Source organism: Bos grunniens, chromosome 13, assembly GCF_055505025.1.
Source record: "Bos grunniens cultivar Pamir isolate PY7600 chromosome 13, Bosgru_T2T1.0, whole genome shotgun sequence".
NCBI lineage: Eukaryota > Metazoa > Chordata > Mammalia > Artiodactyla > Bovidae > Bos > Bos grunniens.
This window is the reverse complement of record NC_141177.1, coordinates 26,078,147-26,100,058: the sequence shown is the minus strand read 5'-3', so window position 1 is coordinate 26,100,058 and position 21,912 is coordinate 26,078,147. Positions and strand designations below refer to the sequence as shown.

Genomic DNA, 21,912 nt, shown 5'->3' with positions numbered 1-21,912 from the left:
TTATCACAGGATAATGAATATAGTTCCCTGTGCTATACAGTAGGATCTGAGTTGTTTATGCGTCCTATATATACAAGTTTGCATCCGTTAATCCCATCCATCCTTCCCCCAGCCCCTCCCCCATGGCCACCACTTTGTTCTCTGAGTCTGAATCTGTTTCTTTTCATAAGTAGGTGCATTTGTGTTGTATTTTAGAGTCCACGTAGATGTGATATGTGATCGTATGTTGTTTTCCTCTGACTGACTTCACTCAGTATGATAATCCTAGGTCCGTCGGTGTTGCTGCAAATGGCATTGTTTCATTCTGAACAGGTTTAAATGGTTGAAAACAATAAAAGAAGACTCTTTGGCAGCACATGAAAAGTATTTGAAACTCAGGTTTCAATGTCCATAGACTGTTAAGGATACACAGCCGTGCTCATTTGTTTACATACTTTCTGTGGGTGTTTTCCTGCTACTGAAGCAAAGGTGAGTAATTGTAGCAGAGACCGTGTGGTGCGCTTGCGGTTTTATGCCAGTGGTTGGAACAATGCAAATTGCAGTCACACAGTTAGAACTCGGCGGCACTTGGAGTACCACACATATTGCCATACTGTGATTAAACAAGAAGTTTCCAGTGCTCATCTTTATGTCAGAACAAGAAAAGAAGACCAAAGTGGACTGACCATCATGCTTGTACAGCATAATGGAGTGTGGGTTCTGTTGTTATTACATTACACGGCAAGATGTTGTGTTGTGTGATGACACTAGAGCTGTGTTTAAAAACTACAGCATACATTAGTGGGACCACAACCACACTAAGCATTCATCCAAATATTCCCAAATCAAAGGGGAGATTAGAAAGATTGGAAAATTTAAGATTGTCTTAAATTCTCTTGTGAGAGAAAATTCTATCTTGTGACAGAATTTCTCTTCAACACACAGGAAAAAATGAAAAAGAATCCGATACCAAAATTGGTTGTCAAGGGGCTCATTTCTTAGCCAAGAAAGAAGCCATTTATAAGTGGTAAGTTAATTAAATGGTGTTTGATTGCAACAGCTGAATAAATGGGTCCAGGAAACAAAATGTTTTTAAAGAATATTAGCCTCATACTGAGAATAGAAGCTTGAGGAATTTAGGACATTGGGAACAAGAACAACTTAAAAACAGGGCAGATGTTACTACTCAGTTGGTGTTTATTTAAGGAGTCAGTGCTTAGATAGAAGTGACGACAGAATTAGCTTCTTTAAATAGTCAGATTGAAAATAGTCTCACCTGTAGTTACTGAAAGACATGGTGAGGGCTAAATCACTCAGTCGTGGCTGACTCTTTTGTGACCCCATGTTCTGTAGCCCACCAGGCTCCTCCGTCCATGGGATTCTCCAGGCAAGAGTACTGGAATGGGTTGCGATGCCCTCCTCCAGGGGATATTCCCCGCCCAGGGTTCGAATAACCTGCGTCTCTTATGTCTCCTGCATTGATCGGCGGGTTCTTTACTACTGGGGCCACCTGGAAGCTCTCAAAGACATTAATAAAACACAAATTCAGCACAGCCTGAAGTAGAATCAACTAAGGTGTGTTACAACCAGAGGTGTTAAAATATATGTGCATCACACTGTATAGACTTCCAGTTATTTATAAGATGCGGAGTGCTGAAGGTGTGAGGCAAAGAGGACTAGAGCTAACAGTAATGCATGACATGCAGGGGAGGTGAGAGAGCAAATCCTAAGGGTTCTCATTACAAGGAGAGTTCCCCACTTCTTTCCTTTTTTTCTCCCTTTTTATTGTATCTGTATGAAAATATATTCTGTTAACTGAGTTACAGTGGTCATCATTTCACAATATCTGTAAATCAAATCATCATACTGTGTATGCCTTAAATTTGTACAGATTGTGTACCAATTATTTCTCAATAAAACGGGAAAAAAATATGGGTGAGACAGCAATTGACTTGGCTGGAAAACATGCAAAGCTTGTGAAAATGTAAGGTGTTTATGGTAACTCACTGTACTTCAAGGGAAATATCTGAATCTATCATGTATTACTGAATCAGTATCAATAGTGAACTACATTTCTTCTTGTGGACATGAACATCAGTTCTGTGACATTTTTGTCGGAACTGTAAGAGGGATATGCTGAACTCAGAATATTGTAACTTTGTTGTAACTCAAAAATTTGAAGGCTTATCATTAGCCAAGCTTTATCAAGATATTTTGAGCTCTGAGTCAAGACTAAAATTTTTCCGAATAAGAAGAACCTCTTTCCGTCAACCACTATTACAAATATTGAATGGCTTTGGAAACTGAATTTTGCTGTGGACTTGAAAAAAAATTTTATTAATGAATTCAAACTAATATTTAAAAGGCTATACAGAGTTTATATGTAAAATATACTGTGGTTTAGTCATTTCAGCTTTACTAACTAAAAGTGTTTGAATCACATGCAATGTCAAGTTGTTTTACCTCTCATGCTCCAAATTTGAAACAAGAGTGAAGCTCTCAAATCTCAAATGAACTCACAGTGTATTTAGTTTCTGAGTTCAAACTGCAGTTCAAGTAGTGTCTTTTAGACTTTGATGCAAACTCAAAGGAAATCTACATATTCAAAAATCGATTTAACTCTGTAACTGAGCAGCTTCTGCCCAACGTTCAATGGGAAGTGATTAACCTGTAATGCAATGACATGCTAAAGGGAAATGTCAGGAGAAGAACCTACTAGAATTCTTCGATTGCCTTGTATGTGATGAAGATGCTCGATTAAAATCACATGCTTGTGCACTGATGCCAGTTTGGGAAGTGCCTGTCTGTGTGAAAGGGCATTTTCAAAGATGGAAAACAAAACCACATCACAGATCAGCGTTCACAGATGAATATTTGCATTGGATTATAGGGGACACTAACTTTGATCACCAACTAAGCAACCATTATCCCCTCTGAAAGTACCCCATTCTTCTCATTAGCAGACCTATATAACAAAAATTAGTTATTATATTTTTAATTTCATCAATTAAAAACTTGTTTGTTTCTTCTCTTGTTATGTAAGTATGTACATCATTGAGTTTGGTCTTCCTCCACAGAACCTAAAATATTTACTATCAGATGCTTTCTTAAAAGTTTACATATTAGAGCACTGAAACTCAACTTACTACAGAGCTACAGTAAATCAAAACAGTGTTTGCTAACATTGTACTAGCATGGAGAGAGACCTATAGACCAATGAAATAGACTAAAAAGACCTGAAATAACCCACACGTGTATCATTAAATGATTTTTGACAAGACTATCAAGATCATTCAGTGAGGAAAAGGATAGTTTTTAACAAATGGCACTGGACCCTTACCTAACATCATACAAAAAATTAACTCAGAATGGATCAAAGATCTAATGTATGTAAGATATAAGAAGACCCAAAACTGTAAAAGTCTCGAAAAACATAGGGCAAAATTTCACAATGCTAGATTCAGCAATGATTTCTTGGACATGAACCAAAGACACAGCAAAGAAAGAAAATAGAAAAATTGGACTTCCTAAAAATCTTTTAAAATTTTGTGCATCAGAAGACAAAGTTCTAAAATATTTATTTTTCTAAAATATATAATCTACTATAGGTTGTAGGGAATGAGTATAATTTCTTCCTTAAAGTTTTAGTAGAATTTACCAGTTGGAGAAGGTAATGGCACCCCACTCCAGTACTCTTGCCTGGAAAATTCCATGGACGGAGGAGCCTGGTAGGCTGCAGTCCATGGGGTCGCTAAGAGTCGGACATGACTGAGCGACTTCACTTTGACTTTTCACTTTCATGAATTGGAGAAGGAAATGGCAACCCACTCCAGTGTTCTTGCCTGGAGAATCCCAGGGACGGGGGAGCCTGGTGGGCTGCCGTCTATGGGGTCGCACAGAGTCGGACATGACTGAAGTGACTTAGCAGCAGCAACAGCAGAATTTACCAGTGAGCCCCTCTCAGGCTCTTGTTTTCTGTTTTGGAAGATTATTAATTCAATTTCTTTAATATAGATAGGTTCGTGTAGATTGCCTATTTTTTTCAGGTTGTCTACTCTTGCATGTATTTTAGTAGATTTTATCTTATAAAGAATTGGCCCATTTCATCATTATCAAATAATACTATTCCTTTTTTATCATTTTGATGTCTATAGAATCTATAGTGAAGTCCTTATTGCCATAATGGATCTTTTCAAAGAACCAGCATTGGGTTCATGATTTTCCCTATAGATTTCCTGTTTTCAACTTCATTTATTTCTGCTCAAATTCTTCATTTTCTTCTGCTCAGTGTCATTTCTTTCTTTTTTTCTCTATTTTCCTAATTTGGAAGCTAAGATGATTGATTTTAGATCTTCTGTATTTGCTAATGTATGTATTCAATATTTTAAATTTCCCCCGAGCTCTGCTTTTGCTGCATCCCACAAATTTCGGTAAGCTGTGTTTTCATGTTCACATATTTCAAATTATCTGTTGAGATTTGTTCTTAGTCCCGTGTGTTATTTAGAAGTGTTTTGTTCAGTCACAGGGATTTTCCAGTCATCTTTCTGTTCTTGATGTCCAGTTTAATTCCATTGGGTTCTGAATGTCTTACTGTATGATTTCTCTTCAATTTGGGAAGATGTGTTTTATGTCCCACAATGGGGTCTCTCTTAATGAATGTTCCGTGAGAAATTGAGAAGGAACTACTGTTTTTGGATGATGTATGTAGTCTGAGGATGTCAGTTATATCCAGTTGATGGCTAGTGTTAAGTTCAGCTGTGTCTTTTCTGATTTTCTGTTGGCTGAATCTATTTCTCATACAGGGGTGTTAAGTCTCCAACTATGATAGTGGATTTATCTGTTTCTCTTTGTAGTTCTATTAGTTTTTTCCTCACATTGTTTGATGCTCTGTTGTTTGATACACATGTACATTGAGGACTGTTACATCTTCTTGGAGAATTGTATATCATTATGTAATACCCTTCTTTATCCCTGGTTTAGTTCAGTTCAGTTCAGTCACTCAGTCGTATCCGACTCTTTGCGACCCCATGAATTGCAGTACGCCAGGCCTCCCTGTCCATCACCCACTCCTGGAGTTCACTCAAACTCATGTCCATCAAGTCAGTGATGCCATGCAGCCATCTCATTCTCTGTCGTCCCCTTCTCCTCCTGCCCCCAATCCCTCCCAGCATCAGGGTCTTTTCCAATGAGTCAACTCTTCGCATGAGGTGGCCAAAGTATTGGAGTTTCAGCTTTAGCATCAGTCCTTCCAATGCACTCAGGACTGATCTCCTTTAGGATGGACTGGTTGGATCTCCTTGCAGTCCAACGGACTCTCAAGAGTCTTCTCCAATACCACACTTCAAAAGCATCAATTCTTCGGCGCTCAGCTTTCTTCATTGTCCAACTCTCACATCCATACATGACCATTGGAAAAACCATAGCCTTGACTAGATGGACCTTTGTTGGCAAAGTAATGTCTCTGCTTTTCAATATGCTGTCTAGGTTGGTCATAACCTTCCTTCCAAGGAGTAAGTGTCTTTTAATTTCATGGCTGCAATAACCATCTGCAGTGATTTTGGAGCCCAAAAAAAGTCTGACACTGTTTCCACTGTTTCCCCATCTATTTGCCATGAAGTGATGGGACCAGATGCCATGATCTTAGTTTTCTGAATGTTGAGCTTTAGGCCAACTTTTTCACTCTCCTCTTTCACTTTCATCAAGAGGCTTTTTAGTTCCTCTTCACTTTCTACCATAAAGCTTTCTTTAAAGTCAGCTCTGTCTAAAACAAATATAGCTATTCCTGCTTTCTTTTGTTTGGTGTTGCTGCTAAGTCGCTTCAGTCGTGTCCGACAATGTGCTACCCCATAGACGGCAGCCCACGGGGCGCCCCCATCCCTGGGATTTTCCAGGCAAGAACACTGGAGTGGGTTGCCATTTCCTTCTCCAATGCATGAAAGTGAAAAGTGAAAGTGAAGTCACTCAGTCGTTTCCAACTCTTTGCGACCCCATGGACTGCAGCCTACCAGGCTCCTCCGTCCATGGGATTTTCCAGGCAAGAGTACTGGAGTGGGTGCCAATGTTTAGTGTTAGCACAGTATATTTTCCTTCATCCATTTACAGTTGACCCTTGAACAACTTGGGTATAGGGGAGCTGACCTTCTGTGCAGTCAAAAATCCAGGTACAACTTTCCAATTGACTCACCATATCAATGAATTCGAACAGCCCTGGATCATGTAGTACTGTAGTATATACTTTGTGAAAGAAATCTGCATGTAGTGGACCCATGAAGTTCAAGCCCATGTTGTTCAAGGGTCAACTGTACTTTAAATCTGTGTCTCTATGTTTAAAGAGGATCTCCTGTAAGCAACATATACTTTGATCTGTTTGTTTGCTTTTACCCACTCTGACAATCTGTTTTTTATTGGTACAGTTAGACCACTAATGTTCAAAGTGATTACTGATATAATTGGATTAATATTTACTATATTCCTTAATGTCTTCTATTTGTTGCTTTTGTTTTTGTTCCTATTTTTGTGTGTCTTTTGTCAATTCAATTGAGTATTTAATTCCATTTTCTCTATTTTCTTAGCTTATCAATTGTACTTTTTTCCCCAACTGTTTTCTGTAGTGGTAATAGAGTTTGCAACATATGCAGGTTTGATCCCTGGGTCAGAAATATACCCTGGAGTAGGAAACGGCAACCCACTCCAGTATTCTTGCCTGGAAATTCCTGTGGACAGAGGGGCCTGGCAGGCTACAGTTACAACCAATCCAAATTATTTTTCAAATAACATCATACCACTTCACAGGTAGTACGAATGCCTTATAATAAGAAACTATTCATGATTTCTTCCTCCTAACCCTGTATTACTGCTATCATTCATTTTGCTTATACCTGATCACATATAAGCATATATGCACATTAACAGATATAATCAAATATATTGTTGCTATTATTATTTTGAACAAAGTATTATCTGTTAGCTATACTAAGAACATCAAAAATAGAAGTTTTGTAACTTCCATGGCAGTCCAGTAGTTAAGACCCCATTCTTCCAATGCAGGAGTTAGAGTTCAATTCCTGGTTAGGGAACTAAGATCCCACATGTCTCGAGGCCCAGCCAAGTTAAAAAAAATAGAAAGTATTTATTTTCACTATTTCTACTTCAGTGCCCTTCCTTACTTTATGTAGACTACTTTATTTTCCTTCTTTTCAAAGAACTTTTAATAATTCTTGCAAGACAGGTCTACTGGCAACAGAGTTCCTTACTTTTTTTGTTTGCTTGTTTCTCTGAGAAAATCTTTTATTTCTCCTTAATTTTTTAAGGATGACATCCCAGAATAAAGAATTATAGGTTAGTGGGGTTTTCTCTTAACCCTTTAAATAATTCATTTCACTCTCTTCTTGCTTGCATGAGAAGTGAAATATAATTCTTACCTTTTTTTCCCTCTTTAGTTAAGATGGGCTTCCCCGCCACCGCCCAACCCCTTACCCACCTCTGGCTTTTTCAGGATTTTCTATGCATCTTTGATTTTCTGTAGTTTGAAAATGATCTATGTTGGTATAGGGGTTATCCGGAGTTGGGGTGGGGAGGAGGGTTGGCATTTATCCTAATTGGTGTTCTGAGCTTCCTGGATGGGTGGCCTGCTGACATTAATTTGGGGAAATTCTTGAAAGTATCATTTCAAATATCTCTCTGCTCTTTTTTTTCCTTCTCCTGGTATTCCATGCACATTACACAACTACAGTCTTTGTTCTCTTTGCTTTTCGGGTTTTCAGGATTCTGCCTGTAAAAGAATCCACCAGCCAATGCAGGAGACACAGGTTTGATCCTTGAGTTGGGAAGATCCTATGGAGAAGGAAAGGGCAACCCACTCCAGTATTGTCACCTGGAAAAAAAACCCATGGACAGAGGAGACTCGTGGGCTACAGTCCAGGGGGTTGTGAAGAGTTGGACGTAACTTAGCCACTTAATACAACAAATTGGTACATCCTACAGCTCAGAGACTCTTCCTGGAATCATGTTGTCTTCCAGTGAGCCCATCATCAAAGGTATTCTTCATTTCTGTTACAGTTTTTTTTTTTTTTTAAACTCTAGCATTTCTTTTTAGTTCTTTCTTAAGATTTGCATCTCTCTGCTGACATCCATCTGTTCTTCCCTACTGTCTACGTTATCCATTAGAGCTCTTAGTATATTAATTGCTTTACATTCCTGGTCTGATAATTCCAACATCTCTGCCATGTTTAGTTCTGATGCTTGCTCCATCTCTTCAGATTGTGATTTTTGCTACTTGGTATGCCTTTTAAAATTTTCTTTGCTGCAGGTGTTTCTTTTCTTGATAGGCATATATGATGTACTAGGTAAAAAAGAAATGCTGTAAATAGCCCTTTAGTAACATGGTGGTGAGGAGTAGGGGAGGGGAAGGGTCCTGTAATTAAGTCTTTCCTGAGCTTGTGTCTCTGGACCGTGAAGTTCACCCGTGTTTCTCCACACTTGAGCTCAGTTCAGTCACTCAGTCCATGGGATCACTCTTTGCAACCCCATGGACTGCCACATGCCAGGCTTCCCTGTCCATCACCAACTCCGGGAGCTTGCTCAAATTCATGTCCATTGAGTCAGTGATGCCATCCAACCATCTCATCCTCTGCCATCCCCTTCTCCTGCCTTCTTATCCCAACATAAGGGTCTTTTCCAATGAGTCAGCTCTTCACATCAGATGGCCAAAGTATTGGAGTTTCAACTTCAGCATCAGTCCTTCCAGTAAACATTCAGGTCTGATTTCCTTTAGGATTGACTGGTTTGATCTCCTTACACTTAGGCGGAACCAAATGACTCCAATGGACTACAGTTGGGTGTTTCCCTTCCCCAGGTGCTGGTACTTGCTTCCCCTGAGGGTCAGGCCTTGTTAAGAAGAACAGATCGTTCTGAGTATTTAAAATGGTTCCTTCCCCCCTCTCCATGCTGGTAGCCTGAGGGGATTCTTCTCAGATACTTGTTAATACTAGGGGGAACTGGTGGAGCTACTGCTGGTAAACCTCATGATATTTGCCCCCCCCCACCACTGCTGAGCTCCTGCTGGTGAATCTCATGATATTTGGGGGTCCCTCTACCCCTGTGGTCTTAGGTTTTTAAGCTCAGAGTTATCCACACCGAGCCTCCAGCAGTCTTTCAATTACAGTTCAGCTTTTCTTGCCTGACATTGGTCCCCAGGGTTTTGACCTGTGAGTCTCACTCTGGTAAGTAGTGATTGCTGCATTTGCTTCTTGGTCTCTCCAGTCTCAAGGCAGAAGTTTGTTCTGTGTCCTCTTCCATCTTAGAGATCCAAGAAGAGTTGTTGGGTTTTCTTTGTTTTTAATAATCTGCCCAGCTTTTTACTTGTTAGGATGGAGTGACTGTTTCTAAGTTCTTTACATAGGGACTTGGAAACCAGAAGTGGTCCACATTTTCTCTTTTTTTCACAGTACTCTTTCTCTTTTTGGGTGGGGAAAGTGGGGTAACTGTGCATCTTGTGAGTAGGAAATGGTAACCCACTCCAGTATTCTTGCCTGGGAAATCTCATGGACAGAGGAGCCTGGTGGGGTATAGTCCATCTGGTTTCAAAGAGTTGAATACCACTGAAGTGACTGAGCATGGGCATCTTATGGGATCTTTGTTCCCCAAGCCGGGTTAGATCCAGGCCCACGGCAGTGAAAGCCCCAAGTCTTAACTGCTGGACACCCAGGCACAAAGTTCTTTTCCACATAAATTGTAGAAGTGGGAATGCTGAGTCAAAATGCCTCAGTTGCCCCAACCCGCCATAATTTCTGTACTTCTCCAGCCTAATTTTCATGCTGCATCATGTACAACCATTCTTTTGCTAAAGCCTTGAGTCCACTGCCCTGTTATCTTATCACATGAGCTTTCAGAACCTCAGCCCTGGGTGACTCCACCATGCCTGCACCTGGGTAGATAATTCCTATAGAGAAAAAAAGCACATACCAGGATCACCTGATTTCCTAGAGATTCCTAATCACCAGCATCAAGTAAGCCATCGGTCCTCATGTCCTGCTGCTTTGTCTGGTCAACATATCCTCCCCTTCTTTGCAGAGATATTTCCAACTTTATCCCCAAACCTCTGACTTCACCCTCCCCACTCACATCCTCACAGAGAATAGAGCGGCTATCCCACAATTGCCCCACCACCTTCTCCACGTTACAGGTATAGCCTTGTGAACACCTGGTTCTCTCCTACAGCACACCCTTCTTACACCTGATAACAAGGAAGTGGTCCCTCTTCACAGGTGGGCTAGCCCTCCACCTGTGTTTAGAACCGCCTCCACTCTACCGCATCAGGAACCTTACCTTATGGACACAGCCTCTTTCATCTGAATATTCAAGTCTCCTTTTAAAAAAAAAAGTATTTTATTTATGTGTCTGTGATGGGTCTCCATTGCAGCATATGAGATCTTTAGTTGTGACATGCGGGATCTAGTTCCCTGGCAGGGATCAAACCCAATCCATTGGAAAAACTTACCCATGGACTCGTCCTATTTCATTCGAATATTCAAGTCTCCTTTTTAAAAAATATGTTTGGCTGTGCTGGGTCTTAGTAGCAGCATGTAGGATCTTCAGTCTTCATTGCGGCCTGTGGGATCTAGTTCCCTCACCAGGAATTGAACCTGGGCCCCCCTACATTCAGAGCATGAAGTCTTAAGTCACTGACCACCAGAGAAGTCACTCAAGTCTCCTCCCATGGGTATTTCTTTCCCCTCAGTTGTAAAACATACTCAGATTGCTTCCAGCTTAAAGAAGCAAAACAAAGACCAGCTGTCCTTGACTTACCCTCCTTGGGTCACCCCCTTCCCCGAGTTTCCTCCTCTCCTTCACAAGAGAAACTGCTTGTAAGAATTACCTACTGTCCCAGTTACTGTGGCTACATAACAAATGACCCCCAAACTTAGTGACATGGATTATTCTCATGGTTTCTTTGGGTCAGGAATTCAGACTGAGCACAGTGGGGCTAGCTTGTTTCTGCTCCAGTGTCTGAACTTTGGCCAGTGGTCTCTGGAACAGGGGCTGGGGACCCAAGTGACCTCTTCATGAACTACTTCAGGCTTCTTCCCAGTAGGGCAGCTGGGTTCTGAGGATGAGCATACTAAAGAGAACCAGAGGTTGTTAAAGGCACAGACACAGAAAATCACATGGTGGTTGCCAGGAGCTAGGGAGCTGGGACAGTGCAGGGTTAGTGTTTAATGGGGTCCGAGTTTTAGTTTTGCAAATTGATAACAGCTCTGGAGATGGGTGCACCATAAAGTGGAAGGAGAGACACGCAAAGGGGCCCCAGGACCCCTCGTGCAGCAAGGCCGTAGTACCTTTTCCAGCTTCTCCACGTCACAGAAGGGACCTTCAATCACACCATGTCCCTGTCACTTCAGTTCATCAGAAGAAGCCAGACTTACACCCTAACAATCAATTTAATCAAGTCTCAGATGCATTTTTTTTTTTTTTACATTTTATCTGAAATCAGAACTATTCAGTCTGGGGCATAGTATAGCTGAATATCAATGCTTTTTTCTTCTTTCTTAGTGTTATCTGAAATAATGGTAAAGCTTCCAGTAGGTGGCACCTTGGATGATGTAAAATCTAGTCTTGACGCCACGTGTCTCCTCAACCCAGCCTGTCCCCAGAGCTCTGGACCTAGTCATCTGATTGCCTGCTTGGCATCCCTGCTTGGATGTCTCAAAGGCAATGAGCTCGATGTGTCTGTGGTCTCCTCTCCCCCCTCCCTCCCCACCTCCCACCAAAGCTGAATCTTTGTCCAGCTCCCTGTCCCAAAGACTGCACCACTGCCCACCAGTAACAGGTGCCAGAAGCCTAAAAAGTGACCCCTGATCCCTTGCTCTCTCCAACCCCATATAGCATCCATGACCATGTTTGTCTCTCCTCCTCACTTTTTCCTGTTTTTCCAATGTAAATTGCCATCATCTCTGTTTTGAATTATGACAGCACTCTCCCAACCCTTCCCTCTTCTTCCTTTCTAATGTCACACCCATTCACCCCCTTGAAGCCAGAAGGATCTTCTAAAAACCCGAATTTATTCCTGTCCTTCTCTTTACCAAGAGTCCTTTAGGAGGGCCTCCTGTTGCTCTTAGGATAATGTCCCTAATTCTAACCTGGCTCTCAAAAGCTCTGAATGATCCACCGCTTGAGCATCCAAGGGACCCGAAGCAAGAGTATAAACAGAGGTACCTGGGTCTGCACCTTCTTCCGTCCTTGTCTAGGTCCCACCCTGAAGGGACTGGACACACATGTGTCAACACCCCAGCCCACACCTCCAAGCTCTGTCCACCCCCTTGGCCACTCCTCGGGCTCAGAGTGTGCACACCAGGACTCCATCTGCTTTTGGAGGGTGGGCCTGAAGGAGGTCTGAGCACATTCGTATTTCTACCCAGAGTTGGCAATTTTTTTAAACTTTTATCTTTTTTCCTATCTTTCAGACAGCTTTTGCACTTGCACCATCACTTTCTGAATTAATTCATGTCATTTTCTCAGCTTTCCATGCGGCTGTCCACTTTGTCTGAATCTCTTAAGCACTCTTTGGCACATATGGGATCCCAATACTTTGACGTGTGGGTTATAAATGTTTTCCTCTCAGTTTGTCAATAGTCTCTTGATCTTGCCTATGGAGAGTCTGATTGTTTTGTGTTTGTGCTATGGAAGTTTAGAAGGCATCAGTCTTTGTCATCATAGTGTCTGATTTTAGTGTCTTGGTTGGAAGGGCATTTGCTGAGCCCCTAATTCTTTCAGTCACCAGTATTATATTCTCACTCTCCTGTGGTTTCTTCCCATTCGCCCCAGTCCTTGTCCATATGGAATGCATATTGATGTAAGGAATGAGGTAGAAATCTGGCCTGGATCTGGTACTTCTGGGTTCTGCTTGTCCAACATGTCATCTCTCTCCTTCTGGCACGAACTCTCTCCTTCTTTTCTATGGGGCACCCTCTCATTGTGTCTGAAGTGGCTTATCCATCATCTACCCTGACCCCATATCTGACCAATCAGGCAACGCCATCCCACTGGCCACAGTGATTGGTTTAGAAAAGGGTGTGTCTTTTAGGTTGGACCAATGAGAATTCCTCCCTATGATGTGTTTTTACCACAGAGATCAAGAAAAAACCACTTTATGCTGCTGCTGTTAAGGTTCTATGTGTGTCTGGCTGTTGGAGACAGCCTACCTTGGAGAGAGCTTATCAGAGAGATGGATTCAAAGACGGGGACTGAAGACATTATGGGAACACGTGGATCTAGCTGTCCCATCCACTGGACTTTCGAGTTACTTGAACCAGCACATCCCTTTTTTAAAGCTTAGTTTCAGTTGTTTCTGTCATTTGCAATCAAAAGGATCTTGATGGATGTATGGTCTTATTTTTTATATCAAATGCCGATCCAGGGATCATCTGTTGTTTTGTCTGCCCAAAAGAAGAGCATCCTTCCCTTCCTCTCCCCCTCAACCCTCCCCTTTATTCTGGGAAATTTTTTTTCTTCTGTTCAACTTTGTGGTTTAAATAGAAGTTGTCACTGTATAAGTCTCACCTTCTCAGCCCACTTCAATTGGCTCAGGTATGGCTTCTGATTCAAGCCTGTTCTATCTTCCTTTCTTTAATTTTTTTTCCCCGCAAAGTGTTGGGAGATGATAGGTGAGCCATTAAAATAATATGTAACTTTCTGGGGGGCAGAAGTATATTCACGTTGTTTAAATCCAAAAGATATTGAAGGCCATACAGTAAAAAATTTCTACCAGGAACTCTTGAAAATCAACAATAGAACTATAGTAACCCTAATAGGAAAAAAAAATAAGAAAAAGTTATGAACAAGCACTTTATAGAAGAAGGCATCTAAAAGGCTGAAAAGTATATGAAAAGATGCTTTAACTCATTAGAAACAAGAGACCACATTAAGAACAATAGTAGCTATCCCTTTATCCCTATTTGGCAAAATTTTGAAAGGTGGTTATTTCCTCCACATCAGAGGGATGTGGGGATAGACACACTTTTGTGCCTGCTTGTAGTTCGGACTGCGACAGCCGTCTGGAGAATCGCCTGGTACTCCTGAGGGAAATGAAATGTGTGCTGTGCTGCCCAGCAATCCCATGCCTGGGTGTATGCCTAAAACAGTGGCCATGGGCCTGTATGGAACAAGTACAGGTTTGTTTCACATGTTTATCATGCCATTGTTTGGGGGAACAGGGAGCTGAAGGCAGCCTGAGTGTCCCTGGTGGTCATTAGGACTGTCCACAAATATTCCAGCTTTCTCTTTCCATGACCACGTGATGGGACTGAACTTCCCTGCCGTGTAAGGTAGGTGGGACCATGTGAAATAAAAGTGAAAGGTCGTGAGAATGTGGGCAGAGTGGATGTCAGCTGCAAATGGAAGTCAAGGGTCGGTGTTTTTATCTGCAGTGGACGTGCAACATCTATGAGAAATAAGCCTTTGTGGTTCTAAACTATTACACAGATATACCTCAGATGCTGCACTTTCAGTTCTAAGCCACAGCAATAAGGCAAATCACATGAATTTTTTTGGTTTCAGGGCGCATATACAAATATGTTTATACTGTAGTCTATTAAATGTGTATCATTGTGTTTTAAAAAAGCAATGTACATACCTTAATTTTAAAATACTTTATTGCTAAAAAGCATTAACGCCATCTGACAAGACAGGGTTGCTACAAACTTTCAATTTGTTTATTTAAAAAATGCAGTATCTGCAAAACACAATTAAGCAAAGTGCAATTAAATAAGATATGCCTGTAATCTGGGGAGTATTTGTTACTGCAGTGTAATCTACTCTGACTGACTGATACAGTGTAACCTACTCTAACTCAGTGATACATGTACACAGTGGAAGCTGTGGACCAGGCACATACACAGCATTGGGGATAGATCTTAAAAACAGCTGTTCAGTCATTGTTCAGTCACTAAGTCATGTCCAGCTCTTTGCATGCCCATGAACTGCAGCATGCCAGGCTTCCCTGTCCTTCACTATACAGTCAAGACATGGAAACAGCTTGCATGTCCTTCGATAAGACGAATGGATAAAGCACACAAGAGTGTTCCGCACATATTCAAAAGAATGAAATACCATCTGCTGAAACATGGACTAGAGATCATACTGAATGAAGTCAGAAAGAGACAAATACCATATGATGTCACTTATATGTGGAATCTTAAAATCGGACATAAATGAACCTACCTATGAAGCAGAAACAGACTTATGCACAGAGAGAACAGACTTGTGCTTGCCAAGGGGGAAGTGGTTGGGGGGGAGGAATGGGTTGGGAGTTTGGGATTAGCAGATGCAAACTAGTATGCACAGAGTGGACAAACAACGAGGTTCTATATAGCACAAGGAACTATGCTCAATATTCTGTGATAAGCCACAGTGGGAAAGAACATGACAGAGAATGCATATATAGGTATGACTAAATCACTCCTATAAAGCAGAAATCAACAACATTGTAAATCAACTATTACTTCAGTAAAATACTTTTTTAAAAGTGTTGGATGAGATAAAAAACTGAAGGAGATCTGTACCATAACACCATTTATATAAATTAAACATAACATACCCCATGTTGCTTAGTGGGGTCAGAAGCAAGAATCAGCATCACATCCTCATGTCAATATGTCAAGGGCAGCTCAGGATAAAGGGAAGTTCAGACAGGGCAGTTCTGACAAGCTCCTGATGGAAAGATATTTGATAAACTATTCTTGGTCTGATGTGAAAGTTCTGTTGAAGGTTCCTGGAAATATGAAAAATGGAATTTGGATACTATAGCTGCTGCTTCTCAGCAGAGCAACCATCCTGTTTCTACAATGAGTAAAATTGAATGACTGAAGGGAGCAATATACCAGCACATATGCACTCAATACGTCAGCAAATTTGGAAAACTCAGCAGTGGCCACAGGACTGGAAAAGGTCAGTTTTCATTCCAATACCAAAGAAAGGCGATGCCAAAGAATGCTCAAACTACTACACAATTGCACTCATCTCACACGCTAGTAAAGCAATGCTCAAAATTCTCCAACCCAGGCTTCAACAGTACATGAACCATGAACTTCCAGATGTTCAAGTTGGATTTAGAAAAGGCAGAGGAACCAGAGATCAAATTGCCAACATCCGTTGGATCATCGAAAAAGCAAGAAAGTTCCATTAAAACATCTATTTCTGGTTTATTGACTATGACAAAGCCTTTGACTGTGTGGATCACAACAAACTGTGCAAAATTCTTCAAGAGATGGGAATGCCAGACCACCTGACCTGCCTCTTGAGAAATCTGTATGCAGGTCAGGAGGCAACAGTTAAAACTAGACATGTAGCAACAGACTGGTTCCAAATTGGGAAAGGAGTATGCCAAGGCTGTATAATGTCACCCTGCTTATTTAATTTATATGCATAGTACATCATGAGAAATGCTGGGCTGGATGAAGCACAGGCTGGAATCAAGGTTGGCGGGAGAAATATCAATAACCTCAAATATGCAGCTGATACCACCCTTATGGCAGAAAGCAAAGAATAACTAAAGAACTTTTTGATGAAAGTGAAAGAGCAGAGTGAAAAAGTTGGCCTAAAGCTCAATATTCAGAAAAGTGGGATCATGGCATCTGGTCCCATCACTTCGTGGCAAATAGATGGGGAAACAATGGAAACAGTGACAGACTTTATTTTGGGGGGCTCCAAAATCACTACAGATGGTGATTGTAGCCATGAAATTAAAAGATGATTACTCCTTGAAAGAAAAGTTATGACCAACCTAGACAGCATATTAAAAAAGCAGACACATTACTTTGCCTACAAAGGTCTGTGGTTTTTCTAGTAGTCATGTATAAATAGGAGAGTTGGACTATAAAGAAAGCTGAGCGCTGAAGAATTGATGCTTTTGAACTGTGATGTTGGAGAAGGCTCTTGAGAGTCCCTTGGACTGCAAGGAAATCCAACCAGTCCATCCTAAAGGAAATCAGTCCTGAATATTCACTGAAGGGCTGATGCTGAAGCTGAAACTCCAATATTTTGGCCATCTGATGCGAAGAGCTGACTCATTTGAAAAGACCGTGATGCTGGGAAAGATTGAAGGCAGGAAGAGAAGGGGATGACAGAGGATGAGATGGTTGGATACATCACCGACTCAATGGACATGAGTTTGGGTAAACTCTGGGAGTTGGTGATGGACAGGGAGGCCTGGCGTGCTGCAGTCCATGGGGTTGCAAAGAGTCGGACACGACTGAGCGACTGAACTGAACAGAACGAAGCTGCTGCTTCTCAGCAGAGCAACCATCCTATTTCTACAATGAGTAAAATTGAATGACTGAAGGGAGCAATACTCAATATTTTGTAATAACCTATAAGGGAAAAAAATCTAACTATATAAATATAAATAATGTATATTACTCTTTAGATTTGGATGCATATAACTGAATCACTGTTCTGCACACCCGAAACTAACACAATATTGTAAATCAACTATACCTCAAGAAAAATCTTAAAAACATTTGACCTATCCAACATGCATGCATGCTAAGTTGCTTCAGTCATATCCGACTTTTGGGAACTCTATGGACCATAACCTGCCAGGCGGCTCTATCCCTGGAATTGTCCAGGCAAGAATACTGGAATGGATTGCCATGCCCTCCTTCAGGGATTCTTCCCGACCCAGGGATCGGGAAGTTCTGTCTTCTGTCTCCCGCATTGGCAGGAGGGTTTTTTACCACGAGTGCCACCTGGGAAGCACCCAATCTATCCAAATCTTTTTTTTTTTTTTTTTTTTAATGAATGAAGATAGGCAAACAGAGCCTATTGGGATTATTGGAAACTGATGCACAGTGAACTGTGATCCCTGAAGGAGAATAAAAAAACCAGAATAGAAGATTAAAAGTGAAATCTGAAGGAATAATGAGTGGTGGGTGAAGTCTGTTATGTTTGTGGTTAGTTTGGTGGTTAATCTGAATCCAGATTTGTTGTTGCTGGTTGATCAGAGTACATGTTGCCATACACCATCTAATTTGGGGTGACTAATGAGATACCATAAGATAACTAGCATAGTAACTAACATATTTAATCCTAAAGACATCAACTTGTTTGATGTTGGCCTACATGTTTTCCACTTATTCTTAGAACGATCACATTTGTCAAATCCAAAGTTACAAACTCATTGGGAAGGAGAGGGTGGGATGAATTGAGGGAGTAGCACTGAAACACATGCGTGACCATATGTGGAATTAGAAGCCACTGGGAATTTACTGCCTGACGCAGGAAGCTCAAATCTGGTGCTCTGTGATAGCCTAGAGGGATGGGGTGGGGTGGGAGGGAGACTAAAGAGAGAGGGTACATATTGATATAGGCAGAAACCAATATAATATTGTAAACTGATTACCCTCCAATTAAAAATAAATTAAAAAAATGAAGTTACAAACTCACTGGACAAATGCAAACACTGAGCAAATGCATGTATTCTCTTCCAAATATTGCAGATATATCTATTAAGAAGCATGTTCAATACTAACATGCAAATTCAAGATAAATGGCTTCAAAGCCACAGCCAATCATTTATAAGAGTTTCATTTGGTGAAGGTGCATAAAATGCAGAATGGGTCCAAGTAAATGACATCTGATATGCTGCTTGCTGTGATTGCACTGTTTTAATATATAAACTTGCTTCATTTTTTAAAAAAATGTGCCCCCAGACAATTTACACATTTTCCCCAAGCACACACACACACCCCAAAGGGTTGGACATCTAACATCCTGGAATTGCTGGCAATGGTGGAAAGGGAAATTGCAGGTAAAAGGGAGCAAGTAGATCAATAAAACAAGATGCACCGGCACAGACCAGTGATAGCCAGGCTGTGACCTGGGGACCGTCCTTAACGCTTTTCCTGAGGCCCAGTGAAGGGAAAGTGATTCTCACCTTGCACCTGCTCCCCGGAGGCATCCAATACTTCCTGTTTACTATGCATCCTGCTGGAGTGGGCATAGTTTAAACATACGCAGATACACATGCTCCCCCAACACCACACGCACGCATGCTTTTCATGCAAATGGAAGCGTGTGTGAAGGTATGCCCTTGGTCTGTTGCTTGTTTCTTGTTTCTCAGTCAAGTTTTGATGGTGAGATTGGAAGAACTGGGCCATGGGACAGGGTTTTCACCATATGGGGAAAAAAAAACTGGGAGGATAAATCCAAGATGCAGATATCCGCCCTTGATCTTCCTGTAGTGTTACGAATCTCCATCCAATCCCTGCTTTGCTTCAGCTATTTCATGTTGAGTTTCTGTTAACATGTAACTGACGAATCCTGACCAATGCATTCAAATACTACTTGGATCATATATGAGATTTCCAAATACTTTAGTCTCTTCTCTGGACTTGTGTTTTGTTCTAATGCTCCTTCTCTTTATCACATGGTTGTAATATTTAGATTATTATTTATATCTAGTTGGCAAGTCTCCTGTCCATAACCTTCATTTTCAGAATTTTATCTGCTTTTCTTTTGTATGATACAATCTCCAGGGTGAGCTACATAGCATAATTTAGCTGCTTTCAAAAAATCAGAGTAGGGAAAAAAAAATCAGGGTAAGAAATTTCCTAGAGGTCCGGTGGTTAGGACTCTGCCCTTCCATGGCAGGGGCCATGGGTTGGATTCCTGGTTGAGGAACCAAGATCCCACAAGCCACATGGAGCGACAAAAAAAAAAAAAAAAAAAAGTACTCTGAGGTTGTGTTACATTTAGAGGTTGGTTTAGAGAGAATTGTCATCTTTCAATGTGGAATCCTCCTAGCCAAGCACAAGGAAGGTGTTTTTTTTTTTTTTTCCATTTATTCCAATTTTCTTTTCTGTATTTCAGTAAAGTTACAGTTTCATCTAATAAAAACCTGCGCTTGTTAAATTTGTTCTTAAATATTTTATAATTTTTCTTGTGGTGGTTTGTACCTTTTTCTGGTTTTACTTTCTAAGAGGTTAGTATTGGTGTTGATACATGTGCTATAAACTCTGAGTGCGATTACTCTGTCCCCAACCATCAGGTCGTTTTCAGGGTGGGTCTAATTATTGACGGTAAACAATCTGCCTGCAATGCAGGAGACCGTGGTTTGAGAAGATCCCCTGGAGAAGGGAATGGCACCCCACTCCAGTCTTCTTGGCTGGAAAATTCCATGGACTTCTATGTCCGTGGGATCGCAGAGTCGGGCACGACTGAGCGACTAACACACACAATTATTGCAAGAAATATGTGTGTGTGCCCTCAGTTGCTTCAGTCGTGTCTGTCTCCTTGCAACTGCAAGGACTATAGCCCACCAGGCTCCTCTGTCCGTGGAATTTTCCAGGCAAAAATACTGGAGTGGGTTGCCATGCCCTTCTCCAGGGAATCTTCCCAACCCAGGGACTGAACCTGTGTCTCTTAAATCTCCTGCACGGGCATGTGAGTTCTTTACTACTAGTGCCACCAAGAAATATAGACTCCCTGGAAGTAATCAAGGTGTGGGGGGGGGGAGGGGAGGAAATGGAGTGGTGGCTGAGGGGAATGCAGACCACCCACAGAGGCAAGGACCTGGGAGGCTGGTGAGAGCCCAGAAGCTGCCCACCAGACCTTTCTCCTGGGTGTCTCCTCTGCTTACCTGCTTATCAGCTCCATTTGCCCAGCTCGGCCACCTGGCTCCTCCCACCAGTTCCTGGTTACCATTTCAGCTCCAAAGTGGTCCAGCTGCCGCTCCCCCAACATGCTTCCTCTGCAGCATCTGTCACCAGTGGTTCTTTCCTCACAATCCTGAGGGAAGAAATCCAATGGCCTTGCCTCCCTTTCTGTGTCCTGCACGCGCCCTGCCTTTCCATATGTTCCTCCCACCTTCAGTACCGTGTAGCTGGGAGAATGGGGCCATTTGGAATTTTAAAATCACACATGACATGCTCATTGAGCTTTTGACCCTTGGCAGAAACATTAGGGCTTCCCTGGTGGCTGCTAAGGCACTTCAGTCGTGTCCGACTCTGTGCGACCCCACAGACGGCAGCCCACCAGGAAATGGTAAAGAATCCACCTGCCAATGCAGGAGATGCAAGAGTGTCTGTCCGTGCCTGTCTCTTTCCAGGCACAGAGCAGGTAGAGGTCCCCACAGTCAGTGGAGAGCTCAGCGGCGCCAGAGAGGGTGGCGGGGAGCGCACAGCTGAGGAGCAGGGGTTCTGGGGGCTTCCCTGTGGTCCGGTGGTTAGGACTAGGGCTGCCACTGCAGAGGGCACCAGCTGGATCACCAGTGTGGGAACTAAGATCCTGCATGCGCTGTGGCCCCCAGCGCAGCCAAAAATAAAGAGTGATTCTGGAGCCAGAGCAGAGTGGCATGGGAGTTCCAGGAGCCTCGCGACCTCAAATGAAGGATGCCTTCCTGTACCTCACTTTCCTCCTCCATAGATGGTGTGATTGAAAACATAATGTAGTATGATGTAGTTTAGTTATATATAACTTAATGTGTACAATTGTATCCATTATACACATGTAACTATGATATGAAATATATAACTATGTAGTAACGTAGCATATTGTTGTGTGTGCTCAGTCATATCTAACTCTTTGTGGCCCTATGGACTGTAGCCTGCCAGGCTCATCTGTTCATGGAATTTTCCAGGCGAGAATACTGGGGCGGGTTGCCATTCCCTTCTCCAGGGGACAGTCCCAATGCAGGGATCGAACCCGAGTCTCATGCATCTCCCGCTTTGGCACACAGGAGGCCCTAAATGTAACACACGAGTAGATATTAATCTATATAACAAAATATAGCATAATAAATTATATAATTGGTAATATATTACTTTATATATATGTAATTATAGCATGAGAAATGTTATATAAGTATGTACTAATGTAAAAATCTAACCATGACTAATTGGTAATAAAATTTATAATGCATAGTATAACACATTATATATA

At 41.8% G+C, this 21,912-nt stretch overlaps 2 long non-coding RNA genes across 2 annotated transcripts; both read left to right on the top strand.

The window, feature by feature from the left end:
• The first annotated feature begins 320 nt into the window (after positions 1-320).
• LOC147360539 (uncharacterized) lies at positions 321-7,878 on the top strand. Its single transcript, XR_015139254.1, has 3 exons — positions 321-468; positions 925-1,006; positions 7,743-7,878. It is a non-coding gene; the product is annotated as an uncharacterized LOC147360539 (long non-coding RNA).
• A 1,186-nt stretch (positions 7,879-9,064) lies between these two features.
• Positions 9,065-13,143, top strand: LOC147360538 (uncharacterized). The gene is made up of 2 exons (XR_015139253.1): positions 9,065-9,200; positions 13,106-13,143. It is a non-coding gene; the product is annotated as an uncharacterized LOC147360538 (long non-coding RNA).
• The last annotated feature ends 8,769 nt before the right edge of the window (positions 13,144-21,912 follow it).